General features: G+C 31.9%; 1 protein-coding gene across 1 annotated transcript in view; it reads left to right on the top strand.

Moving 5' to 3' along the window:
• The window catches only part of Ccser1 (coiled-coil serine rich protein 1), a 1,032,529-nt gene that overhangs the window by 60,304 nt on the left and 959,201 nt on the right, over positions 1–13,024 (top strand). The window lies entirely within an intron of this gene.

Below are 13,024 nucleotides of genomic sequence, written 5' to 3'. Positions count from 1 at the left end.
TAAAAGCCACTAAAGGAAGTCAACACTATCAGTCAACACTGTATAGTGCAATGTGAGTATAATTAGGTAGAAGTGCAAGATTGTGTATAATCTGTTTAGGAGAATTCTGCATAATTCTAATGGAAAATGATTTTATTCCAACTATATGTAAATACAACAGAACACTGGTCTACAAGGAAAAATCAGTGGCAAATCAAAATCCATTAATTCATTGAAGAACTAACATCTTAGAAATGAAACAAAACTAAATCATCAGAAAAGCATATTTTACTTTTTAGCAGCATATTGCTAAAATTGTAAAAATTGAACTTACACATTAATGAAATTGTGAATATCATGTTTTACCAGTGTGTAGGAAACACAGTATAATCAATGTAAAATTTCACAATAGATCTGGTTATAACAGAGAAGAGCATGTTTACAGGTATTAACAAAACATAATTGAAAATAGAAAATAGATAAATTAAAAATGGGCTGAAAAATGTCAAATGACATAGTTAGTGGCTTTTAATTTTTAACAACTCTTCCTCAGTACAGTCATGTGTGATGCCTTTAATCCCATCAACTCAGGAATCCTATCAGCTCATGTATAATTTATTTATAGGGTAACAGCACTAAACCATGTGTCCAAGTATTTTTGGGCATCATCTAAAATGTATGAAATAAAGAGATTTGAAACTTTAATATTTGAAACACATTCTTAAAAGCCACTTAAGGAAGTTGTATGTAAAGTTTACAGCTGAGAGTCAATAAGGCTAGTGATAAAAAGAAAATAATAGAGGCCCGCTCAAAGATAGCATTGCAACAATATTTAAAGTTTATTCATGAGTATAATTATTATTAAGAAATAATAGAACTTAAAGATGAAATTAGAATATGAAGCATACAAATTGAAAGCAAAAACAGAATGAATGTTTATCTGTGATTTTGGACCAAGCAATATAGTGCAAAGAAATAAATTATGAAAAGTTTCAGTGTTTAGACTCAACAAAGATCTATTTCTTGATGACATAAAATCCAGTATAAATCTGGTAACTCCACAGGTGAGGTCTTTTTAATGCATTGACTCAGGACCAGTGTTTCTCCATTTTGTACATATGTCATTTTAATGTGTGTATCTCCTGAGTTATCTGGAGAGGAGTAGATAGTATTGGAGGCTTACAGGGGATAATTTAAGGCCAGAACCCAGTGACATGCTTGTAACATAACTGAGAGACCCAGTAATATGTAGGTCAATGTCCATCCATAGGACATAGGTGAAGTTGTGAGGTTTTGAAATAGTCTTTCCTCCATGTTAGATAACCATGTGAAGTATACTCTGAGGAGTTTGTCAAGTTTCTAGGGATTAATGACTAAAATGCTTTCCCACAAGATTAATTGTGATTTAGAAGATGAAACATTTTGAAAATATGGGAAGAAGAAAGACTGGTATATTAGAAGGAAGCGACTTTCTTAAAAAAAAGTGAGGAAGGGCTAGTGATGACCAAGTTGAGATAATGTCATATAAACCTTTGAAACAAAGAAATGGCAGCTTACCTCTACAGATATAGTTGCTATATGAAATGGAAGGAGATAGTCTGAGAATTATAATGAAAGTGATAATAGTTTCTATAACCATTCTAAATAACTTGGAAAGTGGTTGAGGAAAAGGATGTGATATTTCAGAGGACAAATATATAATATAGCTGAGGTGAGAAGATGATAAAACTGGATTCTTCTTTCTTTATAAAAGTAAGTATAAGCTAAATAAATCTTCTGGTTATGATAAATTTTACTGGTTATGATAAATTTTAAGAGTAGAATTTAAACATATAATCATTGTCATTAATGATCATTATGTTCAAAGAATTTAACATCAATACTATTAGCATCTTCATATAACTTATATATTTATTTTATAATGTTTGATCATTTATTATATGTGGAAACATAAAACATTTAGCCTTGATTGAAATTTTTTTTTGCCATTCAGAATGCATTTAAATCATTTGTCTTCGTTGCTTTTCAAATTAGTTACTTGTGTATTTTACTGTGAAATCTCTTTGAAAATATGCTTTCCTTGGATATTCTGATATTTCAACTGATTTCAAATTTCTGTCACCTGAATCTGACCAAATGAAGAAAATTGTCATTGTTCATTCCCTTTAAACATTAAATCAACAAACATTCCCATTCCTCAGGTTTTTGTTTTGTTTGATACCAGGGATTGAACTCAGGGGTATTCAACCACTGAGCCGCATCCCCCTCACCCCAATTTGGTATTTTATTTAGAGACCGGGTATTACTGAGTTGTTTAGCACCTACCTGTTTCTGAGGATGGCCCTGAACTTGGCAATCCTCCTTCCTCAGCTTCCTGAGCTGCTGAGATTATAGGTGTGTGTCACCACACCTGGCCCCACTCTTCAGTTTTTAAGTGAGATTTAGTATTTTGTTTATGATGGAGTGTCTTGCTTAGGGATAGACAATTCATTTGAGAAGTGCAAGATATGGTGCTCTGTCTCAGGCTGAGGCAGTGGTGAGCAACTCAGTGATACCCTGTCTCTAAATAAAATACCAAATAGGGGAGGGGATGCGGCTCAGTGGTTGAGTACCCCTGAGTTCAATCCTTGGTATCAAAAACAAAACAAAACATTAAAACCTGAGGAATGGGAATGTTGGTTGATTTAATGTCTTAAGGGAATGAACAAAGACTTTACAATCCAACAGGGAAATAAATCAATAGGAACTTGGTTTGTGAGATTTAATCTTTGTAATAACTGGTAGGAATTTCTTTGTTTAGAATAAGGGATGACTATTCTGGATCTTAGGGTGTGCTGTTTCTACCTGATTGTATTTTCTTAGAGGCTAGCCAAACTAGGAAGGATAATTATTTGATTTTGGGTGGAGGCTTTAAGTCAAACAATATCAGTTAACCTGGAGATTGTGATCAATGATATAGGCATTCATTCAGTCATATCTATGTAATGAAGCCCCAATAAAACTTTGCATCCTGAAGCTTGGATAAACTTTTTCTTGTTGTTGTTGGCAGTATTTGATGTGCATTTTCATCCATGAGAACAATGCAGCCTCAATACAATGGAAGCTTTGTATTTGTTCCTGCCAAATTTTACCCATCTCTTCCTATGGCTCATATTTGACGTGAACCCTTTCCCCATGACAGGTTATAACCTTGAGTACAGTGACTTTCAGTGAATTCTCTGAGTGTTTCTATTGCATTGTGATGCCTGGGGGTGTGTTTGTGAACCCCAAAACTTGCTGTTGGTGTCAAAAGTGAAGACAGTTCTGGGCTTTGCAGTTGGAATAACTCTAGGTAGTATATTATCATGGGAAAGAAACTCTTAGCTGTCTTACATTTTTTATCATTGAAGACTTGGGTAGGCTGAAAAGTATACCTATTCTAATATTTCATTTCATATAGGAGCATCATGAAGTTTACAATGTACTTTCGTTTGCAGAGTTGGTGAGTTAGTTTGGTGATTGGATCAGTGTTAGTACACTTGATCTTAGCCAAAAGGCTGAGAAGCGATAGTGTTAGAAATAAGATTTATAATTCCCAATCTTTCGAGTTTCCCAATATACTTTTTTTTTTTAACATCAAGACTGTCAATGTCATTTGTACATATTTGATTCTTGTTTTAGAAACAATATGAAAAACATTAACTTAGAAATCAGTAAGATATTCATTAATCTCAATACATCAATCTGTAGAATTCTATATGTAAATATAAACCTAGAATAAAACCTGAATCTTACTGTTTACATGTAGAATTTTCCATTTTTGCTGGAGCTCTGTCCTTACCAAGAAGTATTGTTTAACTTTATGGTTAACTTTATATTTCACTAGTTTAATAAACATAAACAGTAGAATCTTTTTGAAAAATTCAGATTTAGCATATAATGAAACTGGAAAGTGATAAGAGACTCATACAACTTTTTTTTCACACATATCTTTATTTATTTTTTATTGTTTTTTGTGGTACTGAGAATCAAACCCAGTGCTTCACCCATGCTAGGCGAGTGATGTACCACTGAGCCATATTCTCAGCCCTCATACAATTTTTACTCATGAAAAATAAGCATTTTTCAGTGAGGTTAAAGATAGCTTTAGGAAAAAAATGAAAGCATTGTTCAGAAATTCTAAGAAAGCTGAATAGAGTAGGGCTAGCAAACAGGAGTCCTCAAAAATTCTTCTGTGTTGTGCATTTTCATCAAAACATCCAATACTTTTTAAAAACTGACATTCTAAAAAATGAACTACTGTGTCATTGAAATAGTTTAACAAGAAGTTACCTTATTTTTAGACAATTCAATTATTCCTCACTTGAATGGATTACTTTAGGCAAGTGGATCCTGGTCGGAGGAAGTAAGTCACTGGGGCGGGGTGGGGGGATATTCCCTTGGGGATAATATTTTGTCCCTGGCTCCTCATTCCCTCTCTCTTCTTCCTGACTGCTGAGTAGCAACAACCATGGAGGTTGCCAACCATGGGCTGAAATCCCTGAATCTCTGTTTTTTTTTTTTTTGGGGGGGGGAAATATATATATATATGTGTGTGTGTGTGTGTGTGTGTGTGTGTGTGTGTGTGTGTGTATGTATATTGGTAACTTGGTACCATGGAGTGAACCCAGGGGCACATCCCCAGCCAAGCCCTGTTTATTTTTTCAGATGGGGGTCTCACTAAGTTACTTAGGGCCTTGCTAAGTTGCTGAGGCTGGCTTTGAATTTGCAACCCTCCTGTTTTAGCCTCCTGAGCTTCTAGGATTACAGGCATGTACCACAGTGCCAGTAGAAAATCCCTGAAACTCTGAGCCAAAATAAACTTTTCCTTCTCTATGTTGTTCCTGTCAGAAATTTTGTTCACAGTGATGAAAAGTTGACTAACCACTAGGTAAATGAATTAGTTTCTATACATGATAATGATACAACAGAGATTTTGAATGTACAAGAATTCTCTGGTAAAAAACATGACAACAAGAAATTTATGTATGTTTTTCTGTACTTCTGTAGCAGGAAACACAGTGAATTGTCCATATTTATCCCTGGGCAAAATATTGTATTCACTGTTGTGCAGTTGGTGTTCTTATATTCCTAACTTAAGGGCCAGGATATTCTGCACAATATGAAAGTTTTTCTATCATTTTCATGAAGCATTATTTTTGCACATGCTGTAGTGTTGCAAAAAATAAAAACTACCATGAAATAAATATAGATAAATCACTTTGTATTGATCTTCAGGCATATATGGGCAAGGGAAAACACTCTGGAGATATTCAATAAAGAAATGCCAAGGCATTTTTCAGGAAAGAATATATTTGAGTAAATTTTACAGGAAAGTATTTGGAGGATATAAGGATTACATTGTAGGGCGTTAAATGCTAAGAGATTTATATTTTAGTATTCTGTTGACACATACAGTTGACATTTGAAGAAATATATACAAATGAATATTTTAGTGAAAAAAAATAGCAGAGTGATGTATAAATAAGAATTGAGAAACTGGGATGGTCATTGTCAAAAAGTTGACAGGGGTACCAGTTAGAAGATTATGAAGTATATTTTGTTACTAGTACATTCAATTCTGGTAATACACAAAGCATGAGTTTAGGAAAAAATGATCTCCCCTAAATATTTCTTAAAATAGTAGAGTTGCTGATGTTTTAATTGTAACATTACTTTGTTCTTCATTACAATGTTTATCACCAGTCAGTTAAACACAGAGTAATTGTGGGGTTTTATTGAAAAGACAAATTGCTTTCTTTGGAGACAAGTTGATAAAAAAAAAAATATTAATGCATCAACAAAAGGTAAAATCTGATGTAGTCAGATTTAGAATTAAGAAGATAGTGTCTAAGGCATTGATTTTACTGTGTAATGAAAATAGAATGTCTAAAGATACCATTTTTGTTTTACTTCATTATATTATAAAAGGTGACCAGAAGTAAACTATGAATTCTTAAACTAACAGTAAATGTTTTAATTTTGAATCATATATATATATATATATATATAATTATTTACTTCCTATTTCTCTACTTTTTGTTACTTAATAAAATTTAATTTATCCTCTTGCATATATAAAATTAATATGTTTAGAGTTTAATTTTAAATTTTATATGAATTCTGATAAAATTTTAAAATCCATACAGAATATTATATGAATCCATATAAATATTAATTTTTCCTAAACAGTTAAGTCTTACAGTATAACTTTTAAATTTTAGTATTTTAAAACCACTTGGAATGACTTCTGGAATTATCTGTCTTTGGTTAGTGGAAAAGAAGAAGAATCAGAAATTCTGGACATAGCTTTCAGAAGCCAGTTTGGTCAGTATTTCATATATAAACATGAAAATGCACAACAAGCAAAGCTAAATATTCTTTTCACACATTTACAAAGAACTATTATTATTTTCACACATTTGCAAAGAAAATGCATGATTTTAATGACGAAAATTTAAATTCATATTTTCAAATTGCATATCTTTTAAGATTTGTTGTGGGAGGTCTGAGTAAGGATTGGTAGAATTAAGACACTTTTTTTTTTTTAAATTTTTGTAGTTGTGTGTGGACAGCATACCTTTGTTTTGTTTGTTTATTCTTATGCAGTGCTGAGGATCAAACCTAGTGCCTCACACATGCTAGGCAAATGCTCTGCCACTGAGCTACAGCCCCAGCCCAAGACACATTTTTGAAAAATAGTTATTAAAATATATCTGAATTACACAAAACCCAAGATAAATCAATATGTAGCAAACAACAAGGGGAAGAACTTTGTGGCTGCCATGCTGATAGCTAAAGGTAATTCTACCAAAGGGACTGAGTATGTTTTATTAAATCAATTCAAAACTAAATCAAAACTAAAAATCTATGATGATATTTTGTCATGCATACATCTTCCATTTTGCCATTTATAATTTATCTTTCTGGGACAATATGATTTACTTAAAGACACTTAGTTGACATTATCTGTTTTTCCCAAGTAAAAAGGAAAATAGAATTAATTGTAAAATGTTTCTCAGAATGCGTTTTTAGACTTCCACAGAGAATTTTGAGAGTCTTCTATAGTAGCTGCATCGTACATTTTGGTTTTGTAATAACAGTATTTTCTTTTTAGTCAAGTTTTAAAAATTAATATGATTAAAATAATGGAAAAGAATATATATCTGAACTATACCTGTTCATGGTGTGAAATAGATACAAAATGAATGCAGACTAGACTGTAAATATCATATTAATTTGACTGTAAATATCTTCACTTTTAAACCAAATATTGTTCAGAGAGTTATACTAGGTCAATTAAATATTATGTAAACAACAATTAAAGTCCATATCAGCACCCAGATATGGTCTCTTAGATTTTACAAGTCTATTTGGATAGTCCTTTGACTAAAATTTACTTAACAGTAATTAAATGCAATTAACTTCAATTATGCTATGACATTTAATGACTATTTGAATAAGTTAATAATTTCTTTTAATGGATTTTTTTTCTCATTTAAAGCAGTAATACTTTCTGTAGTGATGTGTCTCATCTTCCTCTATTTTTAACAGGATCATAGTAATTACGTACATTGCAGTGAAGAGAATAAATAAGTTTAATGGGATATTTTAGATCAGGCTTTATGGAAGAGTTATATCTTAATGGGGTACTCAAATATTTTGTCCCTGACTTTGAAGCTTCAGAAATTCAATTTTATTATTTTGTGCAAGAGGGACTACACTGTGGAGAATAGATTTGCATTAATCAAATACAAGAAGTTGATTTATAAGTAATAATACCAATTTATTTTTAAAAGATACATTTACTAAAATACAGTTGTCTGAAAGGTCTGTGACTGAAGAAATCATGCCTTTTAAGCTCATTGTTATATAGCTGAGGCTTAGAAAATTAATTTGAATTACTTCAACAATAATTATTTAGTCTATTCTTAATTTTTCTAATATTAAATCATTTGGGACATTACGAGAGTTATCAGTATTACTACAAGATTTTTAAATGTCTGTTTGGTGAATACTTAGCAATATTGGTGTTCGGTTTAATATCCAATTAACTGATCTTATAAATTATTTAATAATTAGAATTTTAGTGAAATAATTAACCCTTCTTAAAATATCCACATAAAAAATGTTTCATAGCAATAATTGGAATATATGTTAAATTAAAACTTTAGTAGTCTTTAAATATTGGCTTAATTTTTGTCTAAGCAAGTTTTCCCAGTGTATAATTACATTACAAGTCTAGCATGTCAATTTATCTTAAAGGTTTTAACCATCTTTTATTTTTCTTTTAAGCATGTGATTATTCTTTTTGATTTTATGGAAGTTTTGAAATTGCCAAAATTGTATATATTTATGTTGTACAAAATTATATTTTGATAGATGTATGCTTTGTGGAATAATTTTATCAAGCTAATTAGCATATCCATCACCTCACATACTTACATTTTGGTAGTGAAAACAGTTTACTCCCTAAGCAATTTTCAATTATCAATACATTCTTATTAAATGTAATCACCATGGTGAAGCATAGATTTTCAGATCTTATTTCTCCTAAGTGATACATGTATTCTTCCTTCCACCATCTGGTAACCTCCACTGTATTTTCTGCTTCTAGGGATTAGACTTCTTTAGATTCCATATAGATGTGAGATCACCTGGCATTTGTCTTGCTGTGCCTGGTTTATCTCATTTAGCATTATGTCCTCCATGTTAATTCACATTGTTGCAAATGTGACAGGATTTCTTTTTTAACCATTTTTTAAAGAAGAAAATTCTACATATTAAAAACGTTCCTATAGCAAATCAGCATGCCTTGAATTTGGTTACAAATTTTGAATCCTAGGCATTTACATCTCTTTTCATCTTTTTCCTATTTCTTATACTTTGCAGATTTGGGAATTTTATATTTTCCACAGCAGAGTCTAATTTTATACTTTTCTAGTATTTATTAACCATATGAGACTTATAAGAAAAAGAAAGTCATCTTCTAAATCTGCAAATTCTGGTTGTTGATAGCTATTATCTATTCATTGGACTTTGTTGTACATTTAGAGAAGATTCCAACCAAAGATCCTGGCCATCAGGTTGAACTTTATGTTTACAATTAAACTCTACTCATTACATGCCTTTATGCCTTTAAAAAACCCCTGAAACCTCTATTTTAATTTTGTTTGATAATTCAATGTCTTCACACAAAATGATTTTTAAGTTCCTATTGGTGGAGTTTTATGACAGTTTTTCTGTTGCTGTGATATATAGAGCTGGTGTGTTAACATTATTAAACAAGCATGGACTCTCCTTGTTTCTGTATTGGATAAGACTAGATAACAGCTTTATCTACAAGGAGATGAGGGCCTATTTCTACCTAGTTAGCACTCTACTTCTACCTTCTGCTAATTGATCAAAAGTCCGAAATGCACAATTGTTCTTTTTTTATATTGGGAATATGATCATAAATATGAATTAGTTCCTGAACTCCTTTTTTACCTGATTATTATCTGTGACTGTCAGTGCTGATTAGTCCTTTCTGTTCCTGGTATAGAAATACTTTTGGTGCTACTGATTTACTTACAAGTCTCTGCTTATTCAGACAGTAAGAAATACATGTCTACATTTTAGAAACACGTGTAATTAGAAAAAAAAACACCCATTATTATCTACTTATTAAAAATTATGGAAATTAAGGATATTCTTTCCTATCTTTTGTATTATTAGTGCTTGTTTATATATTTTACATTAGTTTTTCTCTTCTAGTGTTATGAACTTATAAACTTTGACAGACACAAGTTGTTTTATTTTGTAATATTCACTTTTTTAATGCTCATACTGTCAACATTTTAGCCGTGTATTTTCCATTTAGGTTGCTTTTGTTAGCCAGCCTTTTGAAACAAACTGACTTTTTCTTTAGCAACAAAGACATGGTTCAGCATGCCTTGTATTTCCTTCCTCTCTCCTCCCCCATATCTCTTCTTGTTCTTCCTTTCTTCCTTATAATAGTTAAGGAATCCTGGTTCTTTCTTGTTAGGGGCTATCAGACAACAAGCGTCCAGATGCTAGGGTTGTTCAATAGCTGACTGAAGGCAAAAGTAATGCTGCTGCTGTTTGTCTTTTTTAGGAGGAGATCTGGAAAACCAGACATTTTAGGTTTATGAATTCACACTGACTTTTTTGTGTAACATTTCACCTTGCTATATCCATTGATCTTTATTATGAGATTTCTCCAGCTTCAAAGGCTTTGTAGAACAGCAACAAGGATGTTGCTCTGTAAACATAATATCAAGGCAAGGCAATTTAGAACAAGTAGATTTAAGAAGCAACTCTTGTAGACCAGTGATGGAGCCCTACTAGCACAAATGTCAAGCATCACCTGCAACATGGGAGTAAAATAAGAACATTGCAGTGTGTTTTCCAAATTTAATTTGATCCTTTTATTAGCTTTACTTTCCTATATGAAATTTTGGAATACCAGTGTCAGAGTTTCAAGCATTTCTCTATTAAAGGTAATTTAAAAATTATTTTCAAATTGTGGGTGGATGTTTTAATTTTGAAAATTCAAAAGGGCCTGAACAAACCTCCTTGAAAAGATAATGTTTGCTTCTGGATCTCAGGAATTTCTGAAATCAGGAACCAGGGGTCCTTCTGACATGATGATTTTATTTTTTAAGTACATTTAGGCTGGTCTTAGCCACACAATGAAATCCATGGATCCTCTGTTGGCAGCACTTTGTATCTCGCAGTATTGATCACCAGACATATTTCTTGGTTTTGGAACATGGCTCTGGTCAAGACGTTGGGTAAAATACCCATCTTGGATCATTCACCAAGAGTAGGGAGTTTGGCTCATAAAGAACCTGGCTGCTAGGTGAATTGCAGTGGTTCCAATTAAAGGAAGAATGTGAAAACCATGGAATAGAAGCACACAAAATGTAAAATGCCTTTACTTGACATAATAAAAAAAAAGTGACCTCAATATACCTAGTATTCATTTATTCCCTTTGTTCCTTCCCTCCTTGCTTTCTCAATGCTGTTGGTTGTATTGGTATCCAAGGGCTTCTATAACAAAAATACTAAGGGGCTTGAAGGATAAAGTTTACCTTCTAACAGTCCTGAAGGCTGTAGGTTCAAGGTCAAATTGTTGGCAGATTTGGTTTCTCTGGAAACTTTTCTTTTTGGTTTACAAATGGCCTGTCTTCTATCTATGTCCTCACAGTATTGTCCTTCTGTCCTAATTTCTTCTTCTTACAAAAATACTAATCACATTGGATTAGAATCCACCTATGTGACCTCTTTTAACCTTAACTCCCTCCTTAAGAGTCTCCTCCCCAAATATAGTCACATTTTAAGCTAGTTGGTATTAGGATTGAATATAAATTTTGAAGGTTCATAATTCAGCCCAATGAATTGAAAGTCCAAGTGTTAAATTATTTAGCCTGATTTAAATTTGAGTAAATTACTACTGTTTCACAGTAAAGTTTCTCTTTTGTTTAACTAATATATTCTTGACTATTAGATTAATAGTCTTTCATTTGGATAGTACATAGTACTTCATAGACATTGATAATGGTGTCTTCACAAAATAACCCTTTTAAACATTCCTTTTCCACATTTAACTCATGATGGGTCTGTTTTTTTTTTTTTTTTTTTGTACCTGAGTCACAATTAACCTCTGAGTCACATCCCAGCCCTTTTTTCTTTCTTTTTCTTTCTTTCTTTTTCTTCTTTTTTAAATTTTATTTAGAGACAGGTCTGGCTGAGTTGTTTAGGGCCTCACTAAATTGCTGAGACTGGCTTTGATCTCACAATCCTGCAGAGTCACTGGAATTACAGGCATGCACCATTGTGCCCAGCACTGTTGTTTTAATCTCCTATTTTATTCTTTTTCGTGTGGCAGCTTATTTTTTGTTGCTACACCATCCTTTGCTGTATATAGATGAGCTACTTGGGCTTTCTTGGGCTACTGAGCTTCCAATAAATAGTTGGTTTTATTTATAGTTTAAAGTATTACTTATCTTTGTTAGGTAAAAGAAGCACTTAGATTTGAGAATATATATCACCTTTCAAACCATTTTGCTCTATTCATGGATCACACATGTTTCTAAAGTTTAATAATGTTTAATTCTATTTGTTAAAGTGATAGTGATTTATTTAAAAGTCCCAGTGTCCTTAGTTTAATTCCAAGAATTAAAGTGTTCAGTATCCATTTGACAATATCATTAGCCTTTCCTTAATGAATATTTACTTCTTTCAACGTAATTGTGGTAACATTCCCATCAATTGAGAAAGTAATCTGACATAGGCTATTTCTCTTGATGTTGTACTTTTTGTACTTTTGTTATTTCATTCTTAGTCCACAAATGTAAGTTCTTGTATTTCTTAATACACCCATCTATGTACATACACAAATATGTAAATCAGGATTTTATTCCTCCCTCAAGAATTCCTTCTCGTATGCATCTCCAACCCCCTCAGAACTTCTCAACACTGTATACCCATCCAGTCGATTTTGCTATATGTCTTGAAAAAAATAGGAATTCCAATCTCATCTTTGATGTATTATTGTATAATAAATATCAATAATTATCTTTTAATCTAATTTTTTATTTAATTTAGTGCAAATGATTTGTATATGTTAACTAGATCCCTACTTTCAAATATTGTCTAAATTAGTGCTTCACAGTTGGTAGTCTATAAAACATTTGTTTTTAATTTTTGATCAGCAAAGTCTTTTTCACGATCACTGGAGTTTGTTTAAAACTCCCTACTCTTGGTATATCTAATATTGTCGGTATATCTAATATGTAGAAATATTTTCCTATATTCTGATATGTTTGTCACCTGTTCATATGTATTTTCATTGCATTATAATTTGAATGATATAAATTTTAACATATATCAGTTAAAAAACATAACTGGAGGGTTGGGGATGTATAGTTTAGTGGTAAAGCATTTGCCTCGCATGTGTGAGGCACTAGGTTTGATCCTCAGCACCACGTACAAATCAATAAAGATATTGCATGTTCATCTA

This window comes from Callospermophilus lateralis, chromosome 8 (assembly GCF_048772815.1).
Source record: "Callospermophilus lateralis isolate mCalLat2 chromosome 8, mCalLat2.hap1, whole genome shotgun sequence".
Taxonomy (NCBI): Eukaryota; Metazoa; Chordata; class Mammalia; order Rodentia; family Sciuridae; genus Callospermophilus; species Callospermophilus lateralis.
The sequence above is the reverse complement of the archived record's forward strand: the minus strand, read 5'-3'. Positions and strand labels throughout refer to the sequence as shown.